Here is a 16,162-nt window from a genome sequence, read left to right as displayed (position 1 = left end):
GTGGACATAACCATGCATTTTGTAACCAGGTCTGGCGAGTGCCGAGGAGCATGGCTGTATGTGTAGTGTATCCAGGGCTTTGCTCTCCCCTCCCCCTTTGGTATGGTTTTGTGTACATTATTTTCAGTGATTTTTGTCCTCTAGTTAAGGTGTGCTAGAAGAATCCTGCTAGTTGCAGCCCTATTTACACATGGCTGAACTGTAACTAGCCTGGTTCTAATAAGGCTGCAAATAGCAGGATTCTTCTACCATTAGAATGTTCCCCACCCAAACAACGAAAAAACTTGACAAATAAGACTTTACTAATCAGCAGCTTTAGTGTTTATTCCAGCATGATTTATTCAAAGCAAAGAAACTGTGATCAGGCAGAGGGGAAGTGGGGGAGGTGAGCAGTTTACCTATGACTGGCCAGGACACTAAGGGAATGGTACCTCCCACCCTTATGAGGTCAGTGTGTTTTGGTAGGATTCCCTGCTGACCCTGTGGCGGACTGCTCCGCTGCTGGCAGGGCCCTGGGTTGTTGATGGGATATGGAGCTTCTCGGTTCTAGGTGGTCTGGTTTAAATATGGCCCAGATTAGTAATGACTGATAATTGCCCAGGGGGGCCCAGGCCCAGTGGAGTTGGGTGGACCTGGGCCCCCTACTGGGGGCTGCCACCCCCTTGTGATACTCTGAAACCGAACATTTTTAGACAACCTCTTTTTCCTTCCTTCAAGTTTTCTTGTCAGGCTGCAGCTCCCTCCAGTACTTCCCCAGCAGGCTCTTCCCCCTGACCCAATTAGATTCTGTTTGGTCTGAAAACTTGACCAATCTCCCATTTGAGTTTTACATAACAAAAAAGCGTAGCCTAGGAGGAGAGAGAGAATCAATCCTGAGCAAAGCAGGAGAGGAAGGAAAAAGAAAACTTAAGCAGGGGGAATGGGGAGTGAAAAAGGGGAAGGATGTACTCTATACCTGTGCGACATGAAGAATTCGGGAGGAGAATGGGAAGAGTCTGTCTCTCAACCAGTTAAGGCGAAAATGAAAAAATAGGGCCTATTTTCAGCCTCAAGTTTTGTCTCCACAAACAAATGCAAGCTCAATATTGAAAGTGCATTTTATAGCACACAGACATTCAAGTACATGATTTGTGAATGCAAACAGGTTCTTAGATATTTATGTGCTATAAAGTGTGCCCACAATGGCACATTTGCACAATTGGTGCAAAATTGGAGGGCAAGTTTAGGTGCTTTTGAAAAAAAATCAAGGCCGCAAGCAGAGGGGGTACACAATACACAGAAAAGGGGAAGCGGTGGGACCTACTTTTTCATTATTTTAATTCAAAATTATTTGAAAGTCCCTATTTGTGACTTTTTCAGCTGCTGAAATTCAAGTGCATCTCCAGCATTGATCTATATGCTTATTAATGATGGCAATGAGGTTACCTACTTAAAAAGAAGTTCTGAACACACTAATAGTGTTCATTAACTGCAGGGTCATACGACTGGTTAAAATAACCACAATCCAGAATTCTTTAGAATCCATTTTATAATATTATAATTGCTATTAACTAGTATGCTGAAGATATTAAACCCATGCAAAAAACCCATTTACACAGATCCATTGTAACAGAGGGAAGGAAATTAGCATAGGAGCTCCTTGCACGCGTAGGAACTGTAATAGCTCCATCTGGTACTAAGGTAGAGGCAAGAAATAATATAGAAAGAGAAAAGCCGGGTGAGCTAAAGAGGAGTGTACTGGTAAAGCAAGTAATGGTCATCAAATGCATTTTAAGTTAGTAGCTGATTTTTTTTTTAATCTATCCGCAAGCACAGTTCTTCAGGATAAAAATCATCAGAGGGTGAAAACCATGGCAGCATCTGATCTCACTGCATGGTGACGTCCTGCTTCAAACACACAGTTCAATGTCAACATCTTAATTCATATACTGGCTTAATTATGAAAACATCTCTAACACCGTTATTAATTTTTCAGCCCTATGAATAGATCGTATCAGAAATTATATATACGAATAAGAGGAGCTGAGCTGAAAGGAAACTAAAGCAATCCTCTACAGATGTGATTCCCTGTAATAAAAAATAAGTGCAGTCTGTGGCAGCAAAAAATTGTCAAGTATTTTTATTACTTGGTGAACAAGCCTGTGAAATTGTTGTGTGTATCTTTCAGGCACAATATGTTTATAACCTTGAGAAGACAAACTACTGCTTTAAAAGCTCTAAAATTTGGTTCACTGGTACAGATCTGTGGAATCTTCACACAACCTTCCATTGACATGGGAGACAAACTCAAACTCCAAAGAGCTGAGGAAGAAGGGATTAGGCTTTACAGTTGCCTTCCCTCTTTGTGTTAGTGCAGATACAGAGTCCTCTACCAAGATTGTCATATATAGCAACTGAGGCCCTGTTAACATGTTAGGGGACTCCAAGGAGCATCTGCAATTCCATGGTAGGTGGGCAACCATGTTCACGTCTATTAGATGTGCTCAGTCCTCAAAGTTTTCAGCCTCATTTGTGGCACTGTGATGTTTAAGGTACTGTTTCTATTGTCACATTTCACTGCAGGGCATTTTTTTTGTTAATTAGAAGTATGAAATCTTGACCGGATATCACAAGGAGGTAAAAGGGATGGAACCTAGCTTTTAATTGTAATTGATGCTGTGATGCTAAGACAACCCTAGCCAAACAGAATCCAGAAAGCATCCCTTTGCTACCTTCCACAACTCTTTTGGCTCAGCAGGCTGATTGCATGCACTAAATAAAAGCCATGATCTGTCAGGATTACTAATTTGTGGGATGAGGATATCTTATTTCCAGTCCATGAATTCTCCACCTTGCAGGCTGCTTCATGCCATTTGGGAACTGCGCTATGACAGGGAAATTCTCAGTTGACCAGTCATCCAAATTCCAACTCTTTTTATATTGTTAGAGCAGCACAAAGAGACCAGAACCGGGGTGAGAGTCTGGGCCTATGTTTCAGCGTTGCAATAAACCTCACTTAACAAGTGAACAACAAGTAATTTCCCTTGGTAATATCCTTCCTCCCCAAACAAAACAAAACAAAACCAAAAAACCCAGACAAATAGCAAGCTAGTTTTTGTAGATTTGTGATTTACTAACTTCTGTAAACATAGCTCACTCACATCTCCTTAAGATTAGGAATGACATGTCCAAACAGGGTAACCAAGTCCATACAAATGTTTAGGCTCTCATCCCTTATGGAATCTTTAGAATGCAGGCACACCTGGGACTTTTTTAGGCACAAATACAGGGGCTGAGCAGCCTGAGACACATATCTAAAATCTCTCACAGCACTTGCCACTTCGTCTCCACTAAGCAGAGCAATAGAAGTTCAAAGTCCTTCCAGGGCCTTGCCTATAACTATATTTTTTTTCTAAAAATTTTCTGTGGTGGTTAACTATGGTGGAAGTGCTGGGGTAGACAAGGTGCGGTGACTGCCAGTATTTTTACTACAATGGTGTGCAGACCAGCTCAGCGCAGGTTGAGACAATTTAAACACCTAGACCCTTGTCTGCACACTCACCATTACTACCACTGGTAGAGCTGCACTGATGTTAGCAATGGTAGGAAACTTTTAAAGTAAAAGGCTAGTATAGGCACAGAATATTATGTCTTGCCATCATTAAACACCATGAATGTCCTTCCGGAGGCTTGCTGAGCCAATTGGATGAATGCTCAGTGCTCTGCATGGAGGCAGGGAATGTTTGCAGATTGTATGTACTGTTTGGTGTTTATTAAAAAGCCAAACAAAAGCCAGATTAAACTTCAGAACAGAACCCAAAAATATTACTAACATTTATGAAGTCTGAAAAATTAATATGTGTGGGGAGGGAGCAGTTGACAGAGGACAAATCCACTGATGTTCCCAAGGCAACATGTTGATGTTTGGAATTTTTTAGTTCCTTTGCATATTAAAAGTTAAAACGTTAGAAGATGTTGCCTTTGTATAAATGAACCTGAAAATTTGACTTTAATCAGTAATACAATCAAAGCATTGCTATTGCAAAATAGCATAATCAAATGCTTAACGATTTCAAATGCCATAAAACTAAACAGAGCCTTAAACAAAGATGTACTTTGGTGCATGAACCCATGCATGTAATTATTGATATACTTTTTCCATACACTATTCAAATATTCTCTCTCAAGGCTTGTGTCAGGGTTCCCTCCCCACTGAAGTCTGGGGTACAGATGTGGGGACCCACATGAAAGACCCCCCCCAAGCTTATTTCTACCATCTTAGGCACAAATCCCTTCTTGTCCGTGGACGGTATTCACTGTCACCACCAAGTGAGTTAGACAAAGATTAAAGGAAAAGAACCACGAATGGTGCTTTAGTCTCTGTTAAATTAACACAGACAAACATTTTCCTGGTTTAGGGAAACTTTTGTTTAAAAGTTGGCCTGTAACCTTAGTAAGTATTACCAAGGAATTGGGATACCTGAGTTGTATTTCCAGCCTTGCCACTGATTCTCTTTGTTACCCTGAGCCGGTAATTTCACCACTCTTGTCTTTTTTCCCACATGTACAATGGAGATATTACCAACATTTAAGTGCTTTGAAATGAAATTAAAGGTGTGTTTCACATTTGTCCCACCCATCCTATGTCCTTGACTGTTCTTCTTATTCTGTGCCATAGAATATTTTGCAATCTTACTCACGGGTTTAAACATGCATTTCACTTTTGATTGGTAAACATCCTGTCAGCAGACTGTGTAACTTGCATGAAGAATCTGATGGAATCTGACTGAGCTGACTTAATTAGTGTGTGCCAGTTTGGGGCTGGTAACAAGCTGTTTACTTTCATAATGCCTGCATGCTGTTATTCCTGGTGTGAAGTGTATAGATTTCAAAAGTTTGTCATTATGTTGCTGCATTTTGCATTATGGAACTTAAAAAAAATCTTACACTTAATTCTAGTGATCTTTTTCATGTTTAATCCAAAATATTACATATTTTAAAATACAATTTAGTTTAGACATTGGATAGCTGAGTCTCTTCAAGGTGTGATGTCAGATATTAAAAAAAAAAAAAAAAAAGTCTCCCAAATCTGTCAAATAATCAGGTTAAGTAAGACTCTCTTCCTTCTACTACCTAGGGTTGCCAATTTTGGTTGGATGTATTCCTGGAGATTTTATCACATGACATCTTTCATTAAAGATTAATCTTTAATTCCTGGAGATTCCAGGCCAATCCTGCAGGGTTGGCAACCCTACTCCTACCCCCGTTTTGTTGTTCTCCAGTGAAGAGCTTTGTTGTGGATTTATGAACTTCAGGAGGGAGCAACCATAGGTTTTCCCACATATCCTTTCCAGTATATCTGCATACTAACCTGACACACTTCCTGCTTGTCTAATCTTTGGCAGTAAACAGATAGTTGTGGTACCACATTGTGTGTTGCATTCATAATATCCATGAGGACCATTAAACCTATTTAATTCATGACCTATGGCATAGGTTGATCTTGCTGTCTTAGAAAGCAAGTAGCAGTTTCACTAATGATTTCACTAAGATTAGAGCTGGGCCCTTCAACCCTGGCTGAAGACTATTTAGTGCATTTCTTCACTGCACCATAAGAACCAGTGAAAAGGCTTGCACCATTTCTTAACTGTAGTCGGAGATTGAAAAATGATGGATGATCTCTTTCTTTTGAACAATGATTAAAGTTTTAGATAAACTTCAGCCAGTGTGCAGAATGCCTTGTGTAAAAAAACAAGTTGTAGTTCTCCTCTAAAGCAACTGTGTTAGGGTCCGTGCTTTGATCTTTTAAAAAAAAATCATTATAACTGGTAGCGGAGGGTGGGTATGTGTGTATGGGAACATTGCATCTGTACACAGAGACACAGATGATTATGCCTAGGTGAAATATGTCTGAACGAGTCCTGAAAATATATCATTGTGTGTGGATATTTGTCCAACTTAGTGTTTGATATAAGGAGATTGAAGTAGCCAAAGATATAGAAGCTGATGCATTAACCCGCCTCCCCACTTAGCTCTTCAGGGGCTCATAGTGCCAAGGAAGCCTGGGATGGAAACTAGAGGCTTTTGTTTAACAGCTGTTCACCAGCTGAACAGGCATGCAAGGCAGTCAGTATGCAGAGCTGGATAACAGAGCTGTATGCAGTGCGTGGTTGGACACTTCATATTCTTCGCAAAAACAACACACAGTTATTTTGGAGAGAGAGAGAGACACTTACAAATGATTTGGCTGGAAGGTTTGTTATTTTCTGACCTCTTCATTATTATAATTCTGGATACGTTGACAGGGAATTGAGAATGGGGCCTCCTACTGGGCACTGTTCAAACATAGATAAGAGATAGTCACTGAGGTCAGAACACTGCATTTCTAGGATATTACATTTTTCTTTGAACAAATTGTTTGTTGTTCTCTACAAAATATTACACAAATTGCTGCAGTTTTTAAATTGAGGGGAGTGGTGGTCAGCATCAATCCGGGTCAGATTTTATGCCTTAATGGTGATTTAATGTTGGTGCAGTCTGACATTTTCCTGAATCACCTTACCAGATCAACAACCTTTGTAGTAGGTAAGCACATGAATTAAGACAATCAACCCTACAAGTCCTGCTTACCATGGTTGCCTATGGTTCTGTGTTAACAGCTGGGTAAATTAATACTTTTAGGCTTCAGTCCTGGAGCTTGTTATGCATGGGTGGATTACTGCAGCCATGTGCAGCCTGACTGATTTTGGTGGGTTCCATATGCGTGCCGCATTCTGCCTGCAAGCAACAATTTGCAGGACTGGGCCAGACACAGCAAATTATGTTCCAGAACTGGTAGTCAGGGTTTTATCGTCCTATTTCAGAGTGAAGAAATGAAATAGGTTGGGATTACTTGTGTAAGAATTTGCCATGCCTATATCTATATACTTCATAATAAATTTGACTAGTGGGCAAGTGTTCTGAAATACTACAACCGAGTACTATAAAAGGTTTTTCAGCTAAATTTTGATTTTGCAAGGTGCTAATCAGGAGTGCTGATATGATTATCTGAGTTTCAAATGGCAGTAGTTTCTTATATACAGAAATCTGAACTGGATAGGGATGGTGGTGTTCAGCGGGATGATGTGGAAATGGTATTTTTATGTGTTTGTATAGAGCCTTACATAATAAGGCCCCTTACCTGATTTAGGCCTTTGTTTGCTGTCAGAATGCCCTCTCCCCAGAAAAGAGAGAGAAGAAATTAGGAAATCACCTTAGAACCCATATAACCTGTAATTATGTTTTCTCTGCCATGCAGATTTCTGAATTAAAGGATTTGTGTATCACATATGTTATCTAATTATTTCTTCGCTTTAGTGACAATTACCAATAACATCTAAAATATAGTCTTTGAACAACAGGTGCTGTTTATTTGCGTACTGTGAAGAACATGTGAAGTCCAATGTTCAAAGATATTCCTTGCTATATTGCTTTAAAATACACTGCAGAAGCTTCAGTGAGAAAGGAATAAACACACATGACATGTTTACCAGGAAACATTTCCTTGCTCGTCAATCTCTAAACAAAGCGACATTCTTATTGAATAAGAAGGTGGCTGTGTCAAGATCTACTTTATCTCCATTGTTTTCACTTTCTCTATAGATACAGCCTAGATTACATTCTGTGGGAAAAGATTTATCTTGCACAAATATTTGCTTCCTACACTAATTTTCTGGGAAAGTGGTCAGTAAAGATGTGACTGTTGAAAAAGATCAATAGCAATTGATGATGTTGCTAAATTAATATATCGTTAATTTTCTTCAAGGAAAGACACACACTCAAAATAATTCTGTAGTGAATGTGGTGCTTGTGAATGGAGGTGATTTGACAGAACTTAAAAAAAAAAAAAAAAAACCCACCCCAAACTCCACATAACGTATGCTGTATGGGCAGTCCAAGACTCCTAATTCTATCTGCAAATATACTTCTCTCCAGATCTGGAAGAGCCACTTCTTAGGATGAAAAGGTAGTCATTCTTCATGTGTCCAATCAACCTTTGGCCTCTTGGCTGAGGCAGCCAATAAGCTTGTGCCATAATGTCAATTATGGTGGGGAATCTTGTGGGGCTGTGAGATATGAACACCTGTCCACTAGCCACTGCATTGAGGCCAGAAGTTAATTTCACATAGGCCAGGGGTGGGCAAACCTTTTGGTCCGAGGGCCACATCTGGGTATAGAAATTGTATGGCGGGCCATAAATGCTCACAAAATTCATGCTGGGGTGCGGGAGGGGGCTCTGAGTTAGGGCAGATGGGATAGGGTGCGGGGGGATATGAGGGCTCCAGATGGGGGGGGTCGGACTCTGGGGTGGGGCTGGGGATGAGGGGTTTGGGATATAGGAGGGTCCTCCTGGATGGGACCAATGGGTTCGGAGGATGAGAGGGGGATCAGGGCTGGGGTAGGGGGTTGGAGCCCAGGAGGGGGTCAGTGGTGCATGCTCCAGGTGGTGCTTACCTCAAGCAGCTCCTGGAAGCAGCAACATGTCCGCCTTCTGGCTCCTATGTAGAGGCATGGCCAGGCTGTCCTACCTGCAGGCGCCATCCCTGCAGCTCCCATTGGCTGACAGCAGCCAATGGGAGCTGTGGGGGCAGCACTTGGGGTGGGGGCAGTATGCAGAGCGGATCCCTCTGGTTACCCACCTGTGTAGGAGCCAGAGAGGGGACATGCCACTGCTTCTGGGAGCCACATGGAGTGGCCCCGAACCCTGCTCCCCAGCTGGAGCGCTGGAATGGGGCAAGCCTGAGACCCCACGGCCCAGCGGGAGCTCGAGGGCCAGATTAAAATGGCTTGTGGGCCATAGTTTGCCCACCGTTGACATAGGCCATCAGACCATTATTGGATAACAATACCTTTCCTTTATAGTTGACCAGGGACTGACTTAAGCTGGTGACCTAGCTGTGAAGAGCTATAATATACCATTACCAATCTGCTGAACTAATCAGTCCACAGTGAGTCTCACTTTCATTAGCATGAACTTCAAATTTCTCCCCAAAAGTAAATCTGATTGAGCTTGCCTTCCCTCTCGTCCTGCCACATACTGCTGCAGAATAGGAAATGAGGCTTGATTTTTCACAAACATCCTTTGACATAAGAATGGGGAGTGAGGACATCATTAGTTATGGTCTTACGCTTTATATGATAGTTTTCATGGTAACATTTAATGGCCATGTAAAATACTTAAAAGTAAACATGAATCCTTCTAAATCTTATTAGGAGAACAAAAAAAAAAGGGGGGGGGAAGAAATGGTTGTAATGAGGCTTGCAGGTTGGAGCTATAGGGCATGATTTTCTACACACCAGCAAGTACTACTGGAAGACACTTAGGGCACATCTACACTGCAGCTGGGAGCATGCCTCGCAGCCCGGCTAAACTGGCATGTGCTGGCTGTGTGTTAGCTAGCGTGCTAAGACTAGCAGCTCAGGAGGTGGCATGAGCTAACTGCCTGAGTACAAGTCCACCTGACCCTCTGGATCCATACTCAAGTGTCTAACCCATCCCATTGCCCAAGACACAACGTCCACACTGATATTTCTGGCATGCTAGGTCAAGCAGAGCTAGCTTATGTCTGTCTGCTGGGCTGGGAGGAACACTCCCAGTTGGAGTTTAAACATACCCATATGTACAGTACTTCCAGTCTGAGTAGTGACCGTAAATGTAGCACCTTTGTGCTCAAATATCTCTAACAAATTCCTTTTTATAAATTGGTTCTAAAAGAGGGTAATATACTCATTTTTAGGATTGTCTCAGTCACAAAACCACAGGATCCCATGTAGTACTGAGGAAATCTCTTTGCCCATCCAGTATTCTATTTCAGCAGTATAAAAGAGACTCCCATTTTAAATGGATGTCCTTTAGAAAATAACTTTTCTTGAACACTCCTTGTTATATAATGCTTTTATAGTTTTATATTGAGCATACCACAGCGAACTGTCATGCCTTGCAATGTGCATTTTATTTAAAGAATCCTCAGCAGAACATTAACTGTTCTTCCATTTGCAATTCTGGTAAAATTGATTCTTGATTCAGGTGCCAGAAATCATTACTAAGAAAAAAATTACCATGTGGGTTTTGAAGTGCGGTGTGTTTTTATTTCATTTTTTGCAGTCATGACTACACACATGAATCCCTGATATGCTGTTAGCTTTAGGGCTCCTTTAATGCAGCTGTGATCACTTTAGATAAGCTATTACCAGCAGGAGAGTGGGGTGGGGGGAGAGAAAACCTTTTGTAGTGGTAAACACCCATTTTTTCATGGTTTGTGTGTATAAAAAGATCTTCTGTACTTTCCACAGTATGCATCCGATGAAGTGAGCTGTAGCTCACGAAAGCTTATGCTCAAATAAATTGGTTAGTCTCTAAGGTGCCACAAGTACTCCTTTTCTTTTTGCGAATACAGACTAACACGGCTGTTACTCTGAAACTTTTCACATGAGGAGCCTTATTGAGTTCATGTGTGTAAGAGTACTCAAAACTTTAAGTGTTTGCATGATCAAGGGCCTGAACCTGAAGGTGACTCCCTGTAGCCAGGCAAGTCAATGCGGTCCCCAGGGGCACAGCAATTTGTTGTCACCACATGTAGAATCAGTTGTGGGAATGGGGCTTTGTTTTCAGCTTCTGTACACGAAATAAAACCACAGTTTGCACTATTTCAGTATTACCATTAGGAAAGGGTTAGATAAAACAATAGAAAAAATCACAATGTCACTGTATAAATCCATGGTACGCTCACACCTTGAACACTGCATGCAGTTCTGGTCACTCCATCTCAATAAAAATATATTAGAATTGGAAAAGGCATAGAGAAAGGCACGTAAAATTATTAGGGATATGAAACAGCATCCACATGAGGAGAGATAAGAGACTAAGAAGCGGGGGCATAATAGAGGTAATAAAATCATGAATGGTATAGGGAAGTGTTATTTACCTCTTCACATAAGACAATGAAATTAATAGGCAGCAGGTTTAGAACAAACATAAGGAAGTACTACTTCACACAATGCACAGTCAACCTGTGGAACTTATTACCAGGGGATGTTGTTTAGGCCAAAAATATAACTGGATTAAAAAAAGAATTAGATAAGTTCATGGATGATAGGTCCATCAATGGCTATTAGCCCAGATGGTCAGGGATGCAAACCCATGCTGTGGGTGTTCCTAAACCCTGACTGGCAGAAACGGAGCTGGACAAGAGGGGATGGATCACTCAGTAATTGCCCTGTTCTGTTCATTCCTTGTGAAACATTTGGCACTGGACACTGTCAGAAGACATGATGGTGGGTTAGATGGATCACTGGTCTGGCCCAGTTGGCCATTCTTGTGTTCTTACCAACCCTAAACATTCAGAAGGCCCATAAAAGCCATTATGGTGATTTAAAGTTCATGAGACTCTTATAATTTTAGCATCTTTTAGCCTTCTGTTTTTTGAGGTTTTAACATTTGCGTTCTTCAGGGTTTTCTCCATGACCATGATGGTTAGAAATATATTTTTTAATGAAAGTGGTCATTTTCACATAATCATGCACAGGGGCTTTAAGAGAAAAACCAGATATCACAGGAGGACTCTCTATAGAATCACGAGAGATAGCAATCCTGTTGCTTGTATTCAAATTTTTAATAACGGCAACATTCCTGACAATGAATAAATCATCCATAACTGTAGAATCCCCCCACCAATACCCCTACTATTTTTGCACTTGTTTGTTCATTTATAGTTCATGAATGAAGGGTGCAGTTACAGTGATCACAGCTATCTACTGCATAAGAACCTTCTGGCTGAGCAGTTTATCATGAATTGCTGGGTTATGCATCTACAGTATTCACAACTGTTTCCTTATATCTGATTGCAAATAGAGCCATCTCTGGAATTCTTTCAAGGGCACATATCCGTACACATGGAAGGACTTGATACCCATGATCGTGCTGAGCCCAGAGCTGTGGTCAAGTCTGTGTCCAGAAAGTATTCAAAAAATGCCAATTATTTAATGCAGATTTGGTCATTTATTCACTTGATTTGATTCTGCTCCCACAGCGTGCATGGTTCATAATTCCCTGGGGTGTGTTTAGTTATATTGTAATTTTGTTCTGAATGCCATTATTATGAATATGGCTCATGTTATTCCAAATAACTAGTGTACATGAATAGAGTATTTATTCCATCATCTGTGTATTAGTATGTGTTGCTGTGCCTGTAAATAAATAAAGCATGCAGAAAGCAAACGCATCGGATTTCATGAAGTATGGAGAGAGATTTTAAACAACAACACAACATTATAAAACAACAAGAAGTTGTTTCTATCTTGGAGGTATATGAGGTTTCATTTACATTACAATATGTGCTACGGAAATTGAAATTTGAAAGTGAGTGACCTAGCATATTTAGTCTTGGGAGTGTATTTAATAATTTACACACAATAAATGTGTAGCGGTGTTGAAATTCTTTGGAATTAAAAACCATTAAGCTGTGCAAAATTAAACTGGTGAGAGTGAAGATATGGTGTAGCTTTGTGTTTGGTCGTTCTGCGACTGTTAAGTGTGAATTAGAGGATTAGAATATTGTAGTGCTTTAGCTACTTATTAATAGGCATGTATCTTGTAAAATGAAAGCTCTGCCATTTTGATATGGAAATAAGTTTGGCAGGTGTGACTGTTACAAGGCAGGAAGGATGGACTGTGCTTGCTTCTCTCCCTCTGCTCCCGGTGATCTTAGCAAACCTTGCAGTGAGACAAAAAGGAAAGGGTTACGCTCCACTGAAAACAGCGATAATACCTGGAGCTTTTGTACGCTTTCAGATGTCACCAGCCACTGCTGGAGTTTGGAGGGGCTGCACATCTTGACTTAACATACCCATTCCGTTTTTAATAATCAGGGGCCAAAGATGGCAAATCAACACTAAATGACATGTCTTAGAGACGTCTTCCTCATACTGTGCAGTAGTGAGTGCCAATGCTGCACTCTGCTGTTGGAAGCATTTTGTAGGGCACATAAAATAACTACATTACACCCCAGCCTGGTGTTTGGTAAAATGGTGTCTCTATAAACTACAATATGTTGAAATAAAACAGATCTTGGTTTTGCACATTATTATTCTATGTCAGTTGCAGGGCATTTGCACTTGAAATGTGACTAATACACATTAAATATTAATGGAAAATCTGTGTGGGGGGGTGTGTTTAATTTATAATGGGACTGAATTATTCTCTTACATCTTTTGAAGCGGTGTTATGGGTGTAAGTAAGAGCAGAATTTGGCCCTCCCGGTGTACTCCAAATTTGACTGGCTGGTTGTGAATGTGGCTTTTACTTGATGGTGCCAATTAGAAATTAAAACATTCATTGGGGAAGATGCATTGTTTTCAGTGTCTGTTTCCTCTTCTCTTTGTCAGTTCTTGCACTTCTCTATATCTCCTCTTTTTTTTCTTTTCCTTCATTGTGTGCTTTACCCACAAAATTAAAACTAGGGGTCACCTAATGAAATTAATAGGCAGAAGGTTTAATACAAACAAGAGGAACTACTTTTTCATGCAACACACAATCAACCTGTGGAACTCATTGCTGTGGGATGGTGTGAAGGCCAAATGTAAAACTGGGTTCAAAAAAGAACTAGTTAAGTTCACGGAGGACCAGTCCATCAGTGGTTATTAGCTTAAGAGGGTCAGTATGAAGCCCCTTGCCCAATACAGCTCTTAACCTCTGCAAGAAGTTGGAAGTGGAAGATAGTGGTGGATCACTCCAGAATTACCCTGTTCTGTAGGGTCTCCCTGGAGCTCTTGTATTGACTGCTGTTGGAGACAGGATATTAGACTAGATAGACTATTGGTCTGAGCCAGTATGGCCATTCTTATGTACCTATCCCCTTTATTTCTGTATCTTCCAGGTCTTTCCCCAGAATATTTCCCTTAATTCTGTTTTCTGAATTGGCCAGTCAATCTCTTCCTCCCCCCACCCCAACATCCACCTTTTTACACACCAACAACCCTGACTTAATGTTGCATACACACCCTCTTCCATGGAGCACCAGGCATCTTGATATGCAGAGGACAAAACTGCAGTGAGGGTCTCACTGCTCAGAAGTCAATACCACTTGAAAAGGCACGACCTTACCCATCACCGCAGTGGCTGGATTCCTACCAGGTTGCTGCCCCTGAATATTATTTGGCAGCTCCATTTATTTTTGTAGATGCCAGCTGGTGTAAGTGTTTTGAGTAAATTGGAATGTCCCCTCCCAAACTCAATCTGTCACTGCCGCCACCACCACACACACATAACATCCTGGGTGCTGGAGAAGGAGTTTTCTCTCTAGGCTTTCCCTCCCACCCAAAGATTCCCAGCAACCTCAAGACTCTGTTTTGGGGGTTTACCTTTTCAGTAAACAATTCCAGTGTCCGCCTGTGCGCAAGACTTTCCCAAGCTGCAAAAGAAGACTGAGTCTTGCTAGTTTGACTGCTCCCCAGAGGGTTCTGAATAGCAGTAGGCAAGACTGGCAAAGCTACAGGCCGCAGCAGAGGTACTGGAACTGTCAGTCTCCAGACTCAGGATGACTATGTTATGTTATGCCCACAAAAAATACAGAGCAAGCAAATGGGGGAAAGGGGAGAAGATATCTATTCCCTGGCTGCAGAGCTATTTGGTATTTTTTTGTAAGAGCCCAAGAGCAAGTACTTTAAAGGGGAAATTTCTCTGACTTCCCCATTATGGGGAATTACCGTAGCTGCTTACTCAGGTGGCATTCTGATATGTTTTAATTTGAAGGTAATTATTGGCATAGACTCACATGTATTTGCGTAATAAAAACTTGACATGTAAGTGGGCTTTAGGCCTCTTAAGCTGAGTATTTTATGGTTGAAGTGGTCTATGTATATGTAGAGAAATGCCCCTTTTTTCTAGCTAAGTGCTGCACAAATATTAGCATTTGAAATGAGAGCCAAATTCACATACCTGGGACTGCATATAACATCAGTCTCACAGAGCTACTGTTAAGGAATAACTGGAATAATTTATATATCTTTACCAACATAGTGAGAAAGTTCCATTGTATTTGAAGTGTCTTCCACATGAGTATTGAATTTATTGAATTTGGCACAGCCATCCATCCAGAAATGTACTCAACAGCTCCTGAAAAATTTAAAACCATGCAGATATCTTACAAGGAAAAAACATTACTACTGCACCTGCATGTTGTTGTTTTTTTTCATTTTTAGGCCTCATTAGGTTTTTCACCAGCAAACCACCTTTGCCAAGTTAATTCTACAATTAGAGTATCAGATATGCCCAATGTTAGTAAATTCAATTTGATTTGTATGATCATGTATTCTCTAGCACCTAGAGACCTCAATCAGGATCAGGGCCGGTTTGTGCTAGATGTTACCCAAACAGAGCAGAACACAGTCCCTGCCCTGAAGATCTTACGGCCTAGAGGTATATCAGCACTTTGAGTTGGAAGTGTAATTTCCAACTCGAGGACGCACACCCTCACTAGCTCTGATTGAGCTAGGGCGCTAAAAATAGAAGGGTAGCTGCAGCAGTGGGAGGGGCTAGCCGCCTGGAGTAGAACTCTGAGATGCTAGCTGTGTACTCAGGGCTGTTAGCGCTTCCTACCTCTCTCACCATGGCAGCTACATTTCTATTTTTAGTGTGGTGGGTTTGTCTCCTCAAGCTGGAAATTACTCTTCCAGCTCCAGGTGTAGCCATGGCCTAAGATAACACAACAAGTGGATGTAACAATCAGCTGGGAGGAGCAAAGGATTGAACATAATGGAAAACGTGGAGGCCAGATATGTACACAGATTGATGGTTTTGAGGTGGGTAAATAAAAATATTTATAAAACAAATATCCGAGATTCCCACTGGTGTTCTACCTAGACATTAATTAGCCTTGTGCAAAACACCTTCTAGCAGCCTCTTCAGTTTGTGTGTTGTAAACATTCTATTTCTCTGAGGCTGATATGGTGGGTTGTATTGGAATAAACTGACATTTCAGCATCCTATCATAATTATGTCAAGATAATGTCTTAATTATATAATATTCTAAATGTGTTATGTTGAGTGGTAATGTCATGTAATGTTCACTATTTTATATAATCAGTTAGCCCTCAGACTCAGGGAATAAAAAATTATATAAATATAGTAGAGTTTTCTTTACACTTT

At 40.9% G+C, this 16,162-nt stretch overlaps 1 protein-coding gene across 1 annotated transcript in view; it reads left to right on the top strand.

Moving 5' to 3' along the window:
* Positions 1-16,162, top strand: part of HOMER2 (homer scaffold protein 2) — a 110,735-nt gene that overhangs the window by 32,548 nt on the left and 62,025 nt on the right. The gene's annotated exons all lie outside the window — the stretch shown is intronic.

Source organism: Caretta caretta, chromosome 10 (genome assembly GCF_965140235.1).
Source record: "Caretta caretta isolate rCarCar2 chromosome 10, rCarCar1.hap1, whole genome shotgun sequence".
Taxonomy (NCBI): Eukaryota; Metazoa; Chordata; order Testudines; family Cheloniidae; genus Caretta; species Caretta caretta.
Note: the sequence above shows the minus strand (reverse complement) of the source record. Positions and strands in the feature narration are given on the sequence as shown.